Source organism: Mastigoproctus giganteus, chromosome 3 (genome assembly GCF_048544385.1).
Source record: "Mastigoproctus giganteus isolate SK-2022 chromosome 3, ASM4854438v1, whole genome shotgun sequence".
NCBI lineage: Eukaryota > Metazoa > Arthropoda > Arachnida > Uropygi > Thelyphonidae > Mastigoproctus > Mastigoproctus giganteus.
Genome location: NC_143577.1, coordinates 70,949,768 through 70,969,608, shown reverse-complemented (window position 1 = coordinate 70,969,608; position 19,841 = coordinate 70,949,768). Strand labels below are relative to the sequence as shown.

General features: G+C 37.4%; 1 protein-coding gene across 1 annotated transcript in view; it reads left to right on the top strand.

Moving 5' to 3' along the window:
• LOC150088074 (putative carbonic anhydrase-like protein 2) overlaps positions 1 to 18,518 on the top strand; it is a 277,372-nt gene extending 258,854 nt beyond the window's left edge. Inside the window, exons 12-13 of the mRNA XM_090370006.1 lie at positions 9,738 to 9,913; positions 18,326 to 18,518. The gene's annotated coding sequence lies outside the window, so the exon portion shown is untranslated. The remainder of the gene's footprint in view (positions 1 to 9,737; positions 9,914 to 18,325) is intronic.
• Positions 18,519 to 19,841: the final 1,323 nt, after the last annotated feature.

Genomic DNA, 19,841 nt, shown 5'->3' with positions numbered 1-19,841 from the left:
TATGAGGGCATCCTTGGATTCAGGGGATCAAACCCACTTCATAAAGGGGGATTAAAAGGTGACAGTAATTACAGAACTGTTAGCTTAACGTCTGTTCCTGGGAAAATAATGGACTCTCTGGTCAAAGAAGTACTGCTGCAGGGCTATCTAGACAGGAATGTAATTATACTACAGTCACAGAATGGAATTGTTAAGGGGCGGTCTTGTATAACCAATCTGATTGGATACTGTGATGCAGCGACCAAGGAACTGGATAAAAAAAATAATTTTGATATCGTACACTTGGATTTCAGGAAAGCTTTTGATATTGTTGCACATAAAAGACTGCTATACAAACTGAAGAAATGTAGTATTAAGAGCAAGTCACTTCTATGGCTAAAGGGATGGTTGAACGGAAGAAGACAGAGTGATTATGAATCGACTCTGCTCTTCATGGGCTAATGTCATTATGAAGTCCCCCAGGGTTAAATGCTGGGCCCATTGTTGTTTTCAGTATTTAGTAATGATATTGATGAAGGTAGCCTATATCAGGCTTAATGTATTAGTTTTCAGATGATACAACGTCCGACAGGGTGTTTAATGACAATAATGAGGGTGAGCTACTACAAGATCTAGGAAAATCAGGTCGATCGGCTGAGATATGACATTTGAAGTTTAATACTGTATTGACAAATGCAAGCTACTGCATATGGGTAGCAGTAATCCCAGAGTAACTGATCAACTATGTGGTACTGCAATCAGGGCATTGCAAAGTGAAAAAAGAACGGGGGGGGGTAATTGTGCAGATATGAAATTCTGAGCAGTGCAGATTTAAGGGGATTTTATCAATGATATTTTAGAAATTCTGCTAGCAGGGATAAGGAAGTGATTATTTCTACAAGGTCGTGGTTAGGCCACATCTTGAGTACTGTATACAGGTCTGGAGGCCTCACTTTAGGATGTGTATCTGGTGGAATTGGTGCAGAGAAGGGCAACCGGATTGGTGAAAGGAACAAAAGGGTGCTCTTGCCAAGAAAAGCTTCAATTCTGAAAATTGCAGCGTCTGGAGACTACGCTCCTGCGGGGAGATCTGACTGAGGTATTTAAGTCTTGACTGGATTGAGTAATCTAAATTTTGATGCAATTCTTCCTTTTTTCCGAGATGTCACATATCAGGCAACATAAATTAAAGTTGAGGGAGAATGGTTGCAGGATAAATGTGAGAAAGTTTGTCTTCGGCCAGAGGAGGGTCGACTGTTAAAACAGGCTTCCATCTGTTATTGTGAATTCAATAAAGAACTAGACATTTTTCGCAGGGGATATAGATTGGTGAAGTGTGTAGGTTTTTTTTTGCTCATGCTATATAAGCTTGCTTTCTTATATAATTTGCTGCTATTACTTCCATCCGATTCCTTCGTCAATGTAATTATGAAAATCAGAAGCAACAGTAATCCAAGAACCTTTCTTTCTTCGGGGCCCCTCTTCTGGAGTTAAACCAGTCTGAAGAATATCCATTAATCACACAACCCTCTGCTTTCTGCCCTACGATTCGTCTTAGAATCTTTCCAGTAATTCCAATATTTTCATTCGTCATGAGAGCTTAAACAATGACCTCTCATGACGGACTGAGTCAAATGCCTTGCTAAAATCCAAATAAACTATGTCGAAATTGTTCCCTACATCCAGGTCATAACTATGTCAAAATTAGCTTATCAGGTTGGTTAAACATGATTGTCCCTTAACGGAATCATGTTGTTGTGTCCTTGGGAATTTCTCTGGTGGCTCTCTTAATCAGTGATTCAAAGATTTTCCCTATCACCTTTCGGTCTGGTCGCCTCCCTCAATTACTGGGTGTATGCTATAAACTCAAGGACTTACTTGCCTTTAGGTTCGGAAGTTTTTCTAATAAATAGTCATCTAATTTCGAAACTGCTAATTTCATAGTAAAGACCGATGCGAAGTACCTATTCAATCCATCAGCTGGGTTATCTAAGACTTTCCTACACCCAAGGTACATAAGAGTCAGATCTCATTTTTCTTCTTCTTTGTGTTCACATACATGGAAAAACTTCCTGTTCCCATTCTTTGCTCTCTTAGTCAATGCTTTCTCATACTAAGCTTTTGCCTCTCTAACCTTATCTGTGGTACTATTACAGATCAACTTGTAGTTAATTGGTTTTAGGAACATCAGCGGCTACGGCCACATTGCTCCGTATAAATTGTCTGTAAATTGCGTGTATTCTGAGGTAGACTGTTTGCTGGATGAAAAACTCGAATTTCCGGGAGGAAAAAATAACGCCACCCTCGCCTGTGATCGACTAATTTTGCCATGTTAGGATAAAGACCCACAAAAATATGCCTCCCGTCAGAGGGGAATCGAACTCAGGTCTTTTCTGCCCTGTGGTAAGTACAGCGATTCTACCAACTGTGCTACCCACGAGGGAGAATCAACTTGCAGCTGTTGCTGGCAAGTTGATTCTCGGTATTCATCCATCTTGGCATCCTACTCTTGGTATTATAGCTTTAAAGGTATTCCATAATTCTAATGTATTCGCTCTCCCTCTGCAGTTCGTCCAATTAATAGATGCCATGTAGTTTCTTAGACTCTCATAGTCCCCTTTTCTGAAATTAAAACCCGTGAATTTGTCTTTTAACTACTGCAACATTTTATTCATATTCCAGCTGACTGCGTGATCACTCCCTGCCACTGGTTCCTATATTGTAAGCCCTGTGCGATGTCATCTGATTCGTGACTAATGATGAGGTGTAGAGTTTCCCATGATGTGTTTCCCCTCACTTATTGCAATCAATTAGGGGAAGACAGTCTCGTAATACTCTTCACAATCTTCTGTCCTGAAGATTACTCCTACTCTCATTATACCATTGCTTCCGACTAATTCACGCCACACAGATTAGATTCTCTGTTGGAAAGCGTAGCATCACGCTCAGTAACAGTTTCTGCTGCCCACAGATGAGAACCAAAACAAGGGCGAAATTATATGAATAAAAAACTTTTGTTAATACTCCGTGACAGCCGCATATGGTCAGAGAAGTGTACAAAACAGACCATAACAACATTACCATATTTAGTCATCTGGTTACAGTTTACCCAGCTGTAATTCCCAAGTTAACCAGTCGGCTACAGCACGCCAAATTTTGGTTTGTCCCAATCATATCATTTATAAAAAATTATAATGTAAAGTAATTACTGAGTAAGAGACCCCAAGAAATTAATTTCGTGCATTATTCCGCGTTAAATAAAAATGTTTTTAATAGAAAGAACGTATAACTTACACTGGAAAATCATGTTAAGAGAGAAAAATACTCTAATGGTTTCCATTCCACTGAATATGAATTAACGAGGAGCAGAAAGAGATCGATATTACAAACCATATTTCAGTACGGGACTGAGAAACCTTTTGCACTAATGATAACCTGGTGCCCTTCGCATCATACTAGCGCCAAGAAGGTATCAGGAGGATGCTACACCACTACGTCGCAATGCAGCTACCTGCCTGATATCGAAAGGGAAGGGTGCTGTAGCCGAATGTTGCACTCAAGGGCATTCCATGAACTCTAAAGGATTATAATCAGGCGCAAATAGATGTGTTCATTGAACCGTGCGTCGATACATCCGGCACTATGGATAGTGGCACTGTCATCCTGAAAGAGCTCATCGTTGTTTGGGAAGATAAGTGGAGCATGATAGAGCGAGCATAGAATGGTATCATATGCGTTGCCTGTAAAGCGAGTTCTCAGACAAAAGCACTATCATATAGTTATCAGTTAAAAATCATCTGGAAATGAAACCTTGGACTCTTTGAGAAAGAACTTAAAAAGTCGCTCTAACTTGCGAACTCAGTCTGAGAGACCGGAAATTAACTCAAATTAATTGTCGTCACAGGCCATCAATTGTGCTCATCGTACTACATATAACTAGAGGAGTAGGCAGAAAAACTTCTCTGTGTGCGTTAATATTCTTTTTGGGTAAAGAAAATGGAAAACTTGCTTCGGATATCGCTATTCTTAAGAAATATACAGATGAGAAATAATTAATCACTTCCTTCACACGAACAGCCATTTAATTTTAACTGATAGGATTATTCCACACATTCCAACTATGCTGGCTTTTGCAAATGTCCCTGAAATAGACCTCATTCCAAGTAAAAGAGAAGCCAGATGACTGGCAGCATTTGTATGCTGACTGAATCGCTGGCTGTCTACATTCAGAGAAGTTGAGTGTGTTCTTTAAAAAGCATCCTGTAAAGATGTTTTGTAATCAAGCTACTGTGCAGATCATTAGGAACGATGCTGCAGAGGTAATACTAATTACTTTCTGAATTAGAGACAGTACCGTGTCTCTAATTTCATCAATGTCTTTAATACAAGACATTGATGAAATCTGAATAAAGAAGTGGATAGATGAATTGTAACGCTTACTTTGAGAGTGTCTAAAACAATCGCTAAAATAATTACACATACAGACGCGGGCCAAAAAAAAAATTAGTCACTTGTATTTAGGGTATATAACAGATTAAATACTTGTATCTTCTTTGGGAGAAAGTTTTCCCCAAAGAGGACATGTTCAGTTACACGAATTTGTACATCTTGAGTAGTACATGCAGATCTGTAAGCCTCATTTGAGTCAAATCAATGCAGATGGAATCCTTGCTCTTGCTCAGGCCACGTACACAAAGGAGCATAAATTGAAGAAAGATCCTTGCCCTTAGGGCGTTTTCTTCTGGGTATTCCTCTTTCAAAACTAAATCACTGGCTCTTTAATAAACTATATTAATTGCGTTAAATATTCAAATCAGCCTAGAAAAAGATAGAAATAGAAGGAAGTCTTTTATAACTATTTTATATCTATGCTTAAGTACGGCTCTTTTTTTTTTTTTTTGTTTAAGTCCACTATTAAAACGAAGAACCTTATACATCGTAAAGAATCCCAAGAAACCTACAGCACACATTTTACAACATCCTTATTCATTCAAGGTGACGTCTTATCCATAGACTTATAATTATTTTTCTTAAAGAATCTCAGTATATTTATTAATACAAAAGATCCCGTAAGAACTGCCAGTTTCGGGCACGTGTGTTATCCAAACTTATTTTACTGCTTTTTTATTATTTCGGGGTAACTACAGTCATTAGAGCTTAGGTGATATTTATGGCTAAATTTTTAACGTTTTCCAAGGCAAGCTTCGCATCTTATTGATCTCCGAAGAAGATTGTGGCAACATTTAGCCGTTGCTACTACAAAATCAATATTTTGCAGAATACTTTGAATATTATCCTCGTTCTAAGGGTTTTGGGTCGTAATTCGTTACCACATACATTCGCGACACTAACATTTGCTTAAAACTTCGCTTTAAAAAAAATAAATAACGTTCCTCCTCTACCACTACCTCACATACCCAAGCTCAGTCTTATTGTCATAAGACGAAAGAGAAGACGTGGTTAGAGTGCTAACACAAATCATTCTCCATCTCTCTGAAGTAGTATATTCCGTATGGATGCCTCATGTTGACGAAATCGCGCTGGAATGCAATAAAAAAAAAAAGAAGAAGCCACCTACGGAGAATTGCAGAATTAAGAGGTTCTCGGCTGCAGTTTGACTCTTGAAGATTACACGAATGGAAAATAGTGTGCACTGAATGCGCGAGGCGGAGTTCATATCTTTAGTTCCTTTCTTTCTTTCTTTTCAGTTACAGAACATGTTTTTATAAGTGCATTTTGTGCTCGGGAGATTTGTATAGCAAGACGTGTGACAGTCAAACAAATAGGCCGGCAGACTGCGATATGTGACTGGAAAATTTTTGGCATTTCTGGGTTACACTTTTTCTCGGATGAAAGCGTTTTATAGTATTACATTTCTCGAGATTATGTACGTCCCCCGGAGTAATCGATACTTTAAGACGTGCTACTCTTAAGTGTGGATAAACCACTCTTTCACACTGAAATGAAAGGAAAAAAAAGGAACAAACAATGCAGACCTGACAATAAACATTATTCGTGCTCCTGGAAGTAACATATTTTATGAATTATGAATTACATTTAGGCTTTTTATTTAACATAGCGTGAATACTGGTCATAAAACCGAGCACTGTTGGTAAGTGACCAACTTGGAGTTTGATTCAGACATGATTCACGAGTGCTGTGGTCATCACCTTTTTCAAAAATGTTCCATCCCGTTTTAAAAGAATGGAATATTTGGGCAAATATAAACCAGCATTTATGTTAAAGATTGACGTTGACATCAACGAGTACTGTGACCAAATGTTTCCATACCGAGATTAATGTGATTTGGAACTAATGCCAAGTTGTTCCTTTAATCTTCCTGTGGGGATATTCCGATGTCTTATTGATGGAAAAGCAGAGAGTCTTCATATAATTCGTTCGTGGAAATTATGCTGTTGCGGATCACTTGGCCATCTATGAATAAAACATTGTTTAATCAAATTACGAGTTTGTCAAAGCAATTGTAATATGGAATGACATTCGCCCCATGTCATCAGAGTATCAGACGTGGTTTAATCAATAAAGAAGGTTACGGCGTTTATTAAAAGCTCACAGAACAAAAGGGCAAGATTATGCCATTGATCTTGTACAGTAAACTTATTTAACAAAATGAGCTTAGAAGAGCTCTTTTGCCTATCCATTTGCGAGCTTAATATACAAGGCTTCTATCCATTTTCATATGGTATAAGCAGCTGGAAACTAAAGTTAGAAAAAAAAAACTCTTTCATAATGCTATTTTGAAGAGACTTTTAGTATGTTTGACGAACTTCAGTTTGCAATAGCCTACTGAATGCACGCAATTTATAGACGCTTCGTGACCTTATTTCCTCGTAGCAAATTCTAAACAGCCCAATGCGTGGACATATGTAGGACGACTCCAAAGTCAGTTAAACTCTGTCCTGTTGCTATGTGATGATACAGAATTCTGTAAATATCGCCAAAAATCAATGTAGTGCCATGTTTGCGCAGTGTGTGTCGTTTCTGGCCATGTTAATCAATGTTAAGTAAGTTGGATTTATCGCAAATGGTTGAGCGATTTTTTTCGCTTGAAAGGCTAGGCATAAACAGGCTTAACTCTTCCCAACGAATGCAGAAATGAAAGAAACTAATTCCAATTAATTCTAATCCCACTGTACAGAATTTAAAAACTCTCTGAAACAACTGTACTCACCTTCCGTAAAGATGAGTACAGTGGTTTCAGAGAGTTTTTAAATTCCGTACAGTGGGATTAACTAATGATGTTACCAACAGCAAATTCCAAGTGGGAAGCATTCAAGGAATTAATCGTGGAAGCTACTAAAAGTTTCATACCTATTAAGAAATACTGTTCAAAGTTTAGGCCTAAATGGTGAACTAATGAGACTGGTGATAGAAGAAAAAGGCATGGGATGCATATAAATTATCAGGCGATACAGAAGCATATGGCAGATATAAGTTAGTCTGTAATCAGGTCACAAAGGAGGTTCGGCAGGCGAAGGCATATTACGAGAAATCTTTGGCAAAGGCTGCTAAGAAAAACATAAGACTTCTTTACTTATATAAATTCTAAAATGAAGGGGATGAATCAGATTGGTCCACTTGATATCGATGGTTCGACTGTTGATGATCCTGCTCAGATAGCAAACAAACTGAATGAGTATTTTGCATTTACATTCGCACATGAGGAGTATTAAGGAAGGAAAGTGCCAGAAGTTAACAAATTGTAACAGTGTGCTTAATGATTTAGTAATAACTGAGAGCAAAGTGGGGGAGAAATTGTTGAAGTTAAACATAAGAAAGGCACCTGGGATCTATCCAGTTATATTAAAGGAAGCGACAAAGTAAGCAAGCAAACCCCTAGACATAATTAGGAGAGCATCCTTGGACACAGAAGAAGTCTCCAAGGACTGGAGATGTACAAATGTATCTCCAATTCACAAAGGGGAATCGAAAGGTGACACGAGTAATTAGAGACCAGTTAGTTTAACTTCTGTTCCGGGTAAAATAATGGAGTCACTGGTTAAAGATGCATTGCAGGATCATCTAGACAAGACTGCAGCAATAATTCAGACACAGCATGGGTTTGTTAAGGGAAAGTCTTGTCTGACAAATTTGATAGGATATTATGATGTGGTTACAAAGGAACTGGATGCAAAAAATAATTTTGATATCATATATTTGGATTTCAGGAAAGCTTTTGACACTGTTGCGCATGGAAGACTATTGTACAAATTGGAGCAGAATGGTATTAAGGGTAAGTTGCTACAATGGATAAAAGGATGGTTGAGTGGGAGAAGAGAGGGTGGTAATCAATGGGTGCTGCTCTTCGTGGACTAATGTTATTAGTGGTGTCCCACAGGGTTCGGTGTTAGGTCCACTGTTGTTTTTTATATTTATCAATGATATTGATGAAGGTATATCAGGCTTAGTGTCGAAGTTTGCAGACAATAAAGGTTGGCAGGATTGTTAATGACAGTAATGATGGCAGTGTGCTTCTGCAACAGGATCTAGAAAATTTTGGCTGAGAAGTGAAAACTGAAGTTTAACATAGCCAAATGCAAAGTATCGCATATGGGTAGAAGTAACCCCAGAGCAACGTACCAAGTGTGTGGTAGAAAATGAAAAAGACCTGGGAGTAATTGTGCAGTCAGATATGAAGTTTTCTGAGCAATGCAGATAGGCTGCAAGAGCAGGTCATGGGAGTTTTGTCAATGGTATACAGGAATTTTGTGAACAGGGATAAGGAGGTGATTATCCCCTTGTATAAGGCAATGGTCAGGCCTAACCTTGAGTACTGTGTACAGGTCTGAAAGTCTCATTTTAGGAAGGATGCAGAGTTGCTAGAACGAGTATAGAGAAGGGCAACAAGATTGGTGAGGGGAATGAACGGATCCTCTTAGAGGATTAATTTCTGAAAATTGCACCGGCTGGAGACTAGGCATCTGCGAGGTGATCTGATTGAGGTGTATAAGGCCTTGAATGGGTTGAGCACGCTGAATTCTGATGGGATTTTTCTGCTTGCTCAGATTACGAACCTAGGGGGCATAATTTGAAATTGAGGAAAGCAGATGTAGAATAGATGTGCGGAAATTTGCCTTTAGCCAGCGGGTGGTTAACTGCTGGAACAAACTTCCAGCTGCCGTTGCGGAAGTTGATAGCTTCAATAAATTCAAGGTGGAACTGGACAAACTTTTAGAGGGAATGGTTGTATGATTTTTTTTTTTTTTGACTGATATTACATGCCTCTATAACTATTATTATAAACTGTATTCTTTATAATGTAGCTTTCTACTTTTCTAAATAAGATAAATTGGCAAGTTTTTCTTTTTCCAACCTCGTAGCAAACTTATAGAAGAGTTCCCCTTGAAGATAAAAGTTATTGAGGCAAACTGCTATTATCACGTAAGATGTAGTTAATAATTTGACTGAATAGGTTATTGACTATCACCGAAGAAAATCTGCTTTATAGCATATTACAAGTATCTCTCACCAAATTTGTACCCAGACTGGGAAAAAACAAAAGTAAAAGATTATTGTTAGCCATTCTTAGGATTTTTGGGTCTCTTCTATAAAATTTTTCAAATACTCCACAACATGAAATAAAACTACTCTTCTTATTTGCTAAGTTCCAAAATAAGTGTTATTCAATTTCATCTGAACATTTTAGCTCCAGAATAGTGTTAGCACTCACTTATATACTTTAGTTTATCTAGTAATATTATGCTGACGTTTTGTTATTATTTCTTTCTTTTCTGCAGATATTTTTCAACCTTTTAGAACGTTTTCCTTAAAGATAGCTTTATTGAAACACATATCGAAGCAAGGATCAGCTCAACATAGCATACGGACTGGAACAGCTCATTCTCCAAACATTCTTAGTTCATTTTCAGTTGTTGGAATGATCCAGCAGCAAAACATCACGAAGAACAAGCAGGTATGTGTTTTTATAATGCATTTTTAAAGAAACGTCTAAGAGCTTTAAAATCACCGCAAATATTCGTATATTAACATATGCTTTGTATATGTTAATATACGAAGTGCGGATAGAAAGTCCAAGGATTTATGTCATAAGTTAAAATTTAACTTGGCAATTTTTTGCTTTTGTTGCCTTCAAAGTACTATCCATAGAATGGACAGCTCTACACGAAACCAATCTCTTCTGTCACATTGTGGAAGCATTTCTGAAAGATGTTTATTGGTATCGCTTTTAGTGCCTTCGAATTATTTTGTGTGATTTTCTCCAAATGCCTAAAATGGTGTCTTTCAGAAAATCTTTGATAGTTGTGTACAGAACGAAGTCGGATAGAGCCAAACTGAGGGATCAAGGAGGCATCCAATTCAAAGTTTCATAACACCCTTCTCAGTTAACGTTGGCATCTGATTCTTTGAAGTCTAAAAGCAAAAGACAACGGTGGTCCAGGAAAGAGGTTACCGTAACTTTTTTGCAGAAACTCAAGAACAACTTTTTTTTTTCCCTGTTCGTTTGATTTTCCAGATGCTTCCACTGAATAGTGAAAAGCGTTTAAAAGCTTAGATTCCGGTTCGGAATGATGGTACTACACCTCATCTCCTGCCAGAATTTCATTTTGTTATTTATTTTGAATCACTTCAGCACTTAAAGATTTAAATCAATGCATGCTCATGTTTTTTTATTTTTTGTTGTAGGGTTTTAGGAACATCAGCCATTTACAGACATTAATATAGTATTAAATGGACAAAACGTCCGAGTTTCAGGAAGGAAAAAACACGCTACCATAGCCTGAGACCGATTAAATGAGTCATGTTGTGAAAAACGCCCATAAAATTCCTCACGTCATCGACGGGATTTGAACTCAGGTATGGGGAGGATGGCGATTCTACTAACTGTACTACCCATGAGGGCGGACATGTTTTGAACGCCCTGTGTACGTAAAATTTTATGCGAAAAATTACATACACAATCTTAACAAAATGGAAACGAAATGAATCAGATCTTGTCATGAGATATCATATTGACCTAAGCGTACCTTTGTCTGTTTTTTCGCGTTCTGTTGTGAGCTGTCACATTTGAACATGTTTTAATTGTACAACTCTTGTAGATAAAACGTATGTAATCTGTTGGGGTTAGATATTTTAAGTGTAAACTAAAATAATAAATCACCTGTCTAAAATACATTTTTATTCTTTATGAATAGCAGCTTAAATTGGGATTTTTTATATTATGACCAAGGTCCAATTACTCTACCTTTAGAAGTAAAGAAAAAGCATTATATTACAATACATCCAAGCTGTCTTTTGTTCCATGTCATACATTCTCAGACAATCATCTGACCTGGGTGATTAAAGGAAGGTGTCATATCACGACAGGTAGCAAAAGATTTATGGGTGTTTTTGGGGGATTTGCATTGTTTAGAGATTTAGAGAGAAAAATTCATCTTGGAGGTAAACCTCGTGAGTTTATTTTTTTAACATACTACTTTTTTTCTGAAATCCTAGAAGAATACAGAACATTATTCCTTCAATACTTCTCCTTCAATACTCCTGTTACTTCATACAGCGCTTTATACTTTGAGATGAAAGATCTCATTAGAAGATATGAAAAGGCTATTCACAAAATGAAAGCACCATTTTCAGAGAATATGAGAATCAATCCAGCTTCATAAATCGCAAAACTAAGTGCCGTTGATGTAAATAAACAAAATAAATGCAGCTCTGTAAAAATATTCGCACACAGAAGTAAACTTGGAGTTTAAGAATGTTTCCACATTTTCGCAGAAGAACATTAAATCATTGGATGTGTTAATGAGAGGGTCATTACCCTTCGGGAAGATCCCTTTGGACTGGAGAAGTGCTAATGTCTCCCCAGCCCGGAAAGCTGTTGACAAGAAGAGATGAGTAACTACAGACCAGTGAATCTGGCTTCTGTGGTAGAGATTAGCATGAAATCTATGGTTAATGCAATTAATTTCCATTCTCGGCAAGAATCGTATACTGAATAGATTCCAACATGGGTTAGTTAAAGGAAGGTTATGCCTGACCAAACTGGTAAATTATGCGGGTGATAATTCTGATATATGTAGATTTTAAATCTTTTGATACAGTCACTCAAGAAAGCCTGCTAAATAAAATGGAAGAAATTGGAGTTTATGGTAACCCTTCGCTGGATTTCAGGCTAGCTAAAAGACAAAAGACAGATGGTCATTCTTTAAGATGAACTAGTGTAGTAAATAGATTTAGTAGCTCTTATTTCCAATTTTCATAAATGATATTGACGAGAGTTTGCAAAAGAAGCTGCTAAATTTTTCTGAAAAATTGATGGTGGAAAGGTAGCTAACAATTTCAGCCAGACTACGATGCATCAAAAAGAATTAGATCGGCTGCATGTATGGTCCGAAAAATGGCTACTAAAGTTCAGTGCTTCTAAATGCAAGCGTATAAATTGGAGCATAAAAATCCTGGATGACAGGAACTAAAATTGGTCAAAGACGAAAAGGAGTCATTCGTTATAATTTAACCTGACATGAAATTTTCCATGCAGTGTAAACAGCCGACTAGGAAGCACATGGTGTCCTATTCATGAGATATAGGACCTTTTCGAGTAAGGAGAAGGAAGTAATTTTTCTTTTATATAAGGCTTTGATTAGACAACATTTGGAACATTGCATTCAGGTCTGGAGACTGAAAAAAAAAAAAAAAGACCGAACTTCTAGAGAGAATTCAATGAAGGGCGACCAGAGTGGTGATGAATAAAAATCGATGCACATATGAAGAATAGCTTAGAAAGTGTGGACCAAAGTTTGAAAATTAGACATCCAAAGAGAGATTAATATAAGAGGCATATAATGCAAGAAAGCAAGATGATACAGAATCAGCCAAAAAGAAAAAAAAATCCCTTCCCATTTCACTGATCCATTCGTTTCAAATATTTGTCTAGTTCTGCCTTGAATTTATTTAAGCTATCAACTTCCACAACAACTGATGGAAGTTTCTTCCAGCCATCAACGACCCAATGGCTAAAGGCAAATTTCCGCACATCTTTTCTACAACTGTCTTTCCTCAGTTTGACTCTATGCCCCCTCAAGGTTTATAATCTGAGCAAGAGGAAGAATCCCATCAGCATTGAGCCTGCTCAATCCATTCAAGGCCTTATACACCTCAATCAGATCGCTTCGCAGCTGCCTAGTCTCCAGAAGCTGCAATTTGCAGAACTTAAGCCTTTCTTTGTAAGAGCACCCCTTTGTTCCCCTCACCAGTCTTGTTGCCCTTCTTTCTACTCGTTCCACAACTCTACATCCTTCCTAAAACGAGGCTTCCACACCTGTACGCAGTATTCAAGGTGTGGCCTGACCATTGCCTTATAAAAGAGGATAATAATCTCCTTATCTCTGCTCTAAAAATTCCTGTATATTATTGACAATACCCCCATGACCTATCTAGCAGCCTGTCTGCACTGTTCAGAAAACTTCATATCTGACCGCACAATTACCCCCTGGTCTCTTTCATTCTCCACTGCTGAGTGCAACACCACCCAGCTGGTACATTTCTCTGGGGTTACTGCTACCCATATGCAGTACTTTGCATTTGTCAATATTAAACTTCAGTTGCCACTTCTCAGCCCATTTGCCCAACTTTTCCAGATGCTGTTGCAGCAGCAGCAGCATACTGTTATTAGCAACCCTGCCAATATTTGTATCATCTACAAACTTTGACATTAAGCTTGATATATCTTCATCAGTATTATATATAAATACAGAATACAAAACAACAATGGACCCCAACACCGAACCCTGAGGAAACACCACTAACAACATTAGTCAGCGTACAACACTATCCATTGATTACCACTGTCTTCTTCCACTCAACCATCCTTTATCGATTGCAGCAACTTGCCCTTAATGCCATACTGCTCCAATTTGTCTTGTGTGCAGCAGTTTGAAACGCTTTCCTGAAATCCAAGTATATGATATCAAAATTATTTTTTGCATCCAATTTCTTTGTGACCAACATCATAGTATCCAATCAAATTGGTCAGACAAGACTTTCCCCCTTAACAAACCCATGCTGTGTGATTATTACTTTTGTCTTGTCTACATAATCCTGCAAAGCTTCTGTAACCAGTGACTCCATTATTTTCCCTGGAACAGAAGTCAAACTAACAGGTCTATAGTTACTTGTGTCACCTTTTTGAACCCCCTTTGTGAATTGGAGATACATTTGTACGTCTCCAGTCCGTGGGGACTTCCCCTGAGTCCAAGGATGCTCTCATAATTATGGGAGTATAGTGCTGGGACTATAGTGTGCCTAAAGCAATGAATAGAAAAGCTATTTCAACTGGTACTAGAAAGAAATTTTCACTGATATAGCAAGCAGCCCTTGAAATTTGAGAAATGATTATCTTTGAAAGGAAATTATGCCCGCAATTAGACCTACCTGCAGAATTAAGGAACTTATAAATCCTGACAAGCTTATACATTTTGTAAATCAATTTGTTTGACAAGCTCATTAATTAAAACGGAAGAGTGATAAACTTGTATCAATAACTATTCTTTCGTAGTATATCCAATTTATATTAGACTACGTCCCAGAACAAATTAGCTGACCAGGGATCGTCATTTGCAATGTCTCCCAACGTCAGGGTAGCCGCAAGTAACCGACCCAAAATTGAACTTATGGAAATAGCTGCCTCTTTGCATTAAATGTGTTTTATTCGCTGCGTTGTACAGCTAGAATGGCTTATGTTCTTACGAATCCGAGAAACAATAGAAGGACAGCAAATGGTAACCTTGCAAACGGATAACATTTTTCCTCTCCCTCTCTCTCCTTTTACTCCGCAAAAAAAGAAGAGATTAGAACATATCGAACTAGGAAAAATCGCAGAAATAGTTGGAAATTTGCACACGCACAGAAAGGCAACGTAAATTAAATTTATTGATCCAAATTCAATGAAGGCAGTAAAGATTCGACTTATCTGAATCTGATTTATTCGCATTCGAGTTAGTGAAATCTGGCATTACAGAGTTCTGCGACTCTCAAACGGAATTACGTCTTTCATTCGCGATTTGGCGATGTTCCAGACCTTTCTGAAATCACATGTTTAGAAGTTGCTGGGCCGTTTCGCTCTTTTTGCATGAATTCGCTTTTGCGTACAACTAAGATTATTTTACCTGTGCCTATTCCATTATCCATTTCGGGCACTGCTATTTTCTTCTACCTTTTCATGGTTTCCGTTTTTTTTTTGTTACTGAAACACTTTCTTACGCGTAGCTAATAAAAACATAAACTTAGTTGCCGTCCATGTTGAATTACGAAAAGGATGAAACTGATAATTGTTTCATTATTGCATCTACAGTCGTTTTGGGCAATACAGGGAGCAACAGAAGAAGATAATGGTATAGCAGGCAAGGTAAGATAACTTCGTGACTGCTTTTATAGTTCTATGTACGGTGGATGATAGTTTAAATGGAGTATTACAGTTGTGCGCTAACAGCGCGTACCAGTATACTCCTCCAAGTAATTTTCTCTAGCTGGCATTAGACATTTTCAACTCATTTTTCTAGTAAGCTATTATGAAAATAAATTGCTGAGAACTAAAATATCTTCGTGTGGCCTTTGTTTATTTATTTTTTTTACTAATGAGAAACCTCACGCAGTTTCGTGAGAACAATGAATGAGAAGAAGGGCCGCAATTCCCAGGAGTCTTTTTATGCGATAAAATGTTCTCACAGTATCTGAATGAGATATGGTAATCATTGTAGGCAGGACGAATATGCTCTCATAATTCCTTCGAAGTTCCTCGCAAAATATGTTGCTTAAATGTTCCCAGAGTATACACTGCCTCTTTTTTTCAAAAGCAGACCCATCAATGGAGTTTTGCATCTCAATAAAATCAACTTTTTCATTTCATTTAGTTGCATATTTGATGCCAAAACTGAAGGATGGTAGATAAAAAAATTTTAAGCAGTAAAAATTTGTCCTCATCCGAATCAAAGAGTTCCTCCTTCATTAAATTCGTGATGATTTCCTTTAGGCCTCAAATATCCAGTAATAATTACATCTAAAGCATGCAGAGTTTAATATTTTTGGACTGGAGAATATAATCATCCCCAAAGTAATTTACCAGTGTCTTAGTCAAGCACAACTAGTCCCCATCAGGGAGATTATTTCATGGACTAATTCAGACAGCGTAATTTAGTGTCTCACAATGACATCAGTTTAAGCTGTCTGATTACGCCTGTCTAATTTTATTATAGTTTATTATTATAGTACAGTTCATTAAAGTATGATTTTATTATAATTTCCTCTCTGATCTGGCGATGCTACACAAAGTGTGCTTCTATGCTGTCCGTCTAGAAATTAAGTAATGCATAACAGTATTTGCATTTAAAGATACACCATTCAGTGGAAATTAAAGATATCCAATTATTTATGAACTATATATATAAATATATATATATTTATTTTTCAGTTGTCAGTCACTCGTCACTAAATATATTCCTATTGAACACTGGTTCCATAAACTCCAGTTTGATGTTTCAGTTCCGATCACTAGACTGAAAAGATTTCCGTCTATGATAGGATCTTTTAAAGAAGATATAAGATTCCAACTACACTGCTCGACAAAAAGTAACAGAATAAAATAATGTTCATGAATATTTTATTATGAACAGTGTCGCCTAAAGCGAATATTTGATATAATAAGTATCCTTCCATGCAAATTCCTAATATCCGCTCATTATGCAAGTTATTCATACCTATAAAAACACAGGTTGAGACATTAACTCATTCCGGATGACTTGCTATCCAGTACTCAGGATAGCAAGCCATCGTCCTTTACAGGATTCTTTGAGATGGCGGACCAATGGACGACATGAACCCGGGCAGTCGCAGGCGAAGATGGCACTTTGACTTAATGTGTCAAGCAGTATCATCTCGGCACTATGGAAAGTTTCAGCAGACAATAATCATTATAAGAAGAGCTGGCCAAGGTCACCCGAGGACTATATCAACCAGAACAGACCGCTATCTGGCCCTAACAGCCAGACGGAACCCTACCATGTCCTGTCATCAACGGTCTCTTGACGTTGCTGCGGCCACAGGTGAAAACATTTCCAACCGGACTGTGTCAAGAAGGCTCAATTCAAGTGGACTCTACGCAAGGAAGCAAGTGGTTTGTATTCCATTGACTAAAACCCATCCAGAAATCGTATAAACTGGTGCCATGAATATGTGACTTGAAGCCCTGACAAATGGGGTACAGTTATGGTCTCTGTTGAGTCCCGTTTTAGCCGACAAGGAGATTCTAAACGTTATTTCATATGGAGACAAGGAATGCTGTACCCTTCCCTCCAACAGCAAACAAAGTCACACTTACGGTGGTGGTTGTGTTCTTATGCGGTGCTGAATAATGATCAAAAAATGTGCAGTAATGACAACGCTTCTGTACATAGAGCTGAAGTGGTGGAGGAATATCCTGAAACTGAAGGTTTCCAACACGATCACCAAACTTAAATCCGATGGAATATGTGTTGGACGCCCTTGGGCGCGGCATTGCACGCCAACAGCCGACTCCTCAGCACTTGGTGAATTGAGGTCTGCGCTGGTGGAAAAATGGGATTTGTTCCCACAGAATCTTATAGACACCCTTATATCGAGCATGTTTCACCGATGTCAGGCCTGTTTAACTGTTGGAGGGGGATCATACGTCGTACTGATGCCATGTGACTATATTTTCGAGGATCTTGTTTCGATTTCTGCAATGGGATATCTATGGAACACCACCATACAAAGAACCGTCCGCCACTTATGGACGTTATCAATAACAAAAGATATGTATATCATTGGTTCGTACATCTTGATGTGACAGAAATAGCCATCTCCTTTCCTAACTGATATTTCAATTTCCAGAAACTGTTTATTTATTAGTAGGTTCATTGAGTTGTTGAAATCCGGATAGTAGGAATTATTAGAAACATACGCTAAAAATTTGTCACGTTATTTATGAAGTTCTTCTCCTATCTTCCATCTACTAAGAACATGTGGGTACCTTATGGAAAAGCATCAATGATATATCAGAATCGACTTTTTATTGATTAAATATAATAAAACTGATAATCACTACAATTTATTTTTATAATTACATTTTTCTGTTACTATTTCAATCTCCATTACTGCATTCGGTTTGTTTCAAACCTCTCTACGGGTGTAACACTTTCTTTTGTCTGTGCATTCGTCTTGTAGCAATAACTGAGAGAGATGAAGTTCACTAGGAAGCCTCAGTTAATGTAAGTCCAGTAGTTCAATGTCACTGTACGAAACAGAAACCATTTCTCATCTGAACTCATTTTTCTTATGTTTTTGTGTTTCTTAGGTACATCTTCCTTGGTCGCAAGAGAGAAATCACTGGAGAGAGCGGTAGAAGAAGGAAAAAGATAAATCTTATTTCAGATGCCTACATCCGGGGCATTTATATCATAGACTTTTACTCTAGAGGGGAAGTGAAAGAATTATTCTACTTCAAAGATGTTTTCCATGTCTTTGAAGTATGTCCGACTATTTTTATACGATACCTATTAACATTTACACATGCGTGTAATATCATCTTGTAGTATATCATAACTATCTGTAAATTTAGTCTGACATGTATTCGCAATAAAATGCCTTTTTAAAAGCCAAAGCAGTTATCCCTTTTTTATTTGGAAACTCTACTACACAAAGGATACTTTGCCTTTAAAATGACTTAATTCAGAAGAAACCTTGCAAAGCAGCAGTCGGTGGTCACTGTAACTTAAGTACCTGCATCTCAAAAGATGAGATGTGGTACTTAAGTAGATATAAAACACACAAACACTTTTGTGGCAAAGGTATGATAAGACGGACCTAGTGATATCAAGATCAGTCTGGGACAGTTTGATATATCAAGAGTATGGCTAAAAAGCTGCTATTCAACGAAGAATGGCATATTTTCAGGCATAAAGAGGCTTAACTCAGCATACATCTTATATGCCGAAAAATACGGCATTTGCAATACCGTGTCACCCGATTCTACAGCTCTAAAAAAACTGGTTGCGAATAACCATTGCATAATTCATCAATTATAATGAATGAATAGAAGCTAACATTTGTTTCTTACAGTACTATGCATATTATTAGGAACACCTTACTAATATAGAAATATTAACTGTAATCATTCCCATCCACTTACGCGAAACATTCATAATAGAATAAAGCGAGTCTGGGGAAGTGCACAATGAATCTACAGATGCAATCAGTCTCTGACATCCCATCATATAAGTGGAAAAGACATTCCGTATAGGAAGAAGGTCTATTAATCACGCATGCAGCGTACTTGAAGATTTCTAATAACTCAATTTCTGAGAAAATTCCACTCCGCTTTTCCTTTCTTATAGGATCGCATCCGATCATAAATTTCGACTCTCGTCAATAAGTTAGGAAATTAGTTAGACTTAGGATGCTGTCAAATGGGATTATAAAACTAGCAATCATACCTGTTTGGGTTTCTCGTAGATTAATGCAATTAATCTATGCGAAAACACGCTTCTTGTATATTGGCAGAAAGTGATTTATGTAGATAGGAAAAGAACGAAGAAATTGAATGGTAGCTTTGATACATTCCAGTAGCCCAAGTGGGTAGAGCATTAAATATAATGCTGTTTAAAATTATGCAAATAAAAGTTATAACGGCGACTTTGAAGATGACTTTAACGTGATTACCATAAAACTTTATTATATTGAGCCAAAACGAACTCGAATTAATTAAAAGATATTTGAGAATTCATTATAGGGATATATATATATATATATATATATATATTGAATAATCGAAGCAAATCCTTACACGGAACAAAATATGATTCCAACACTCA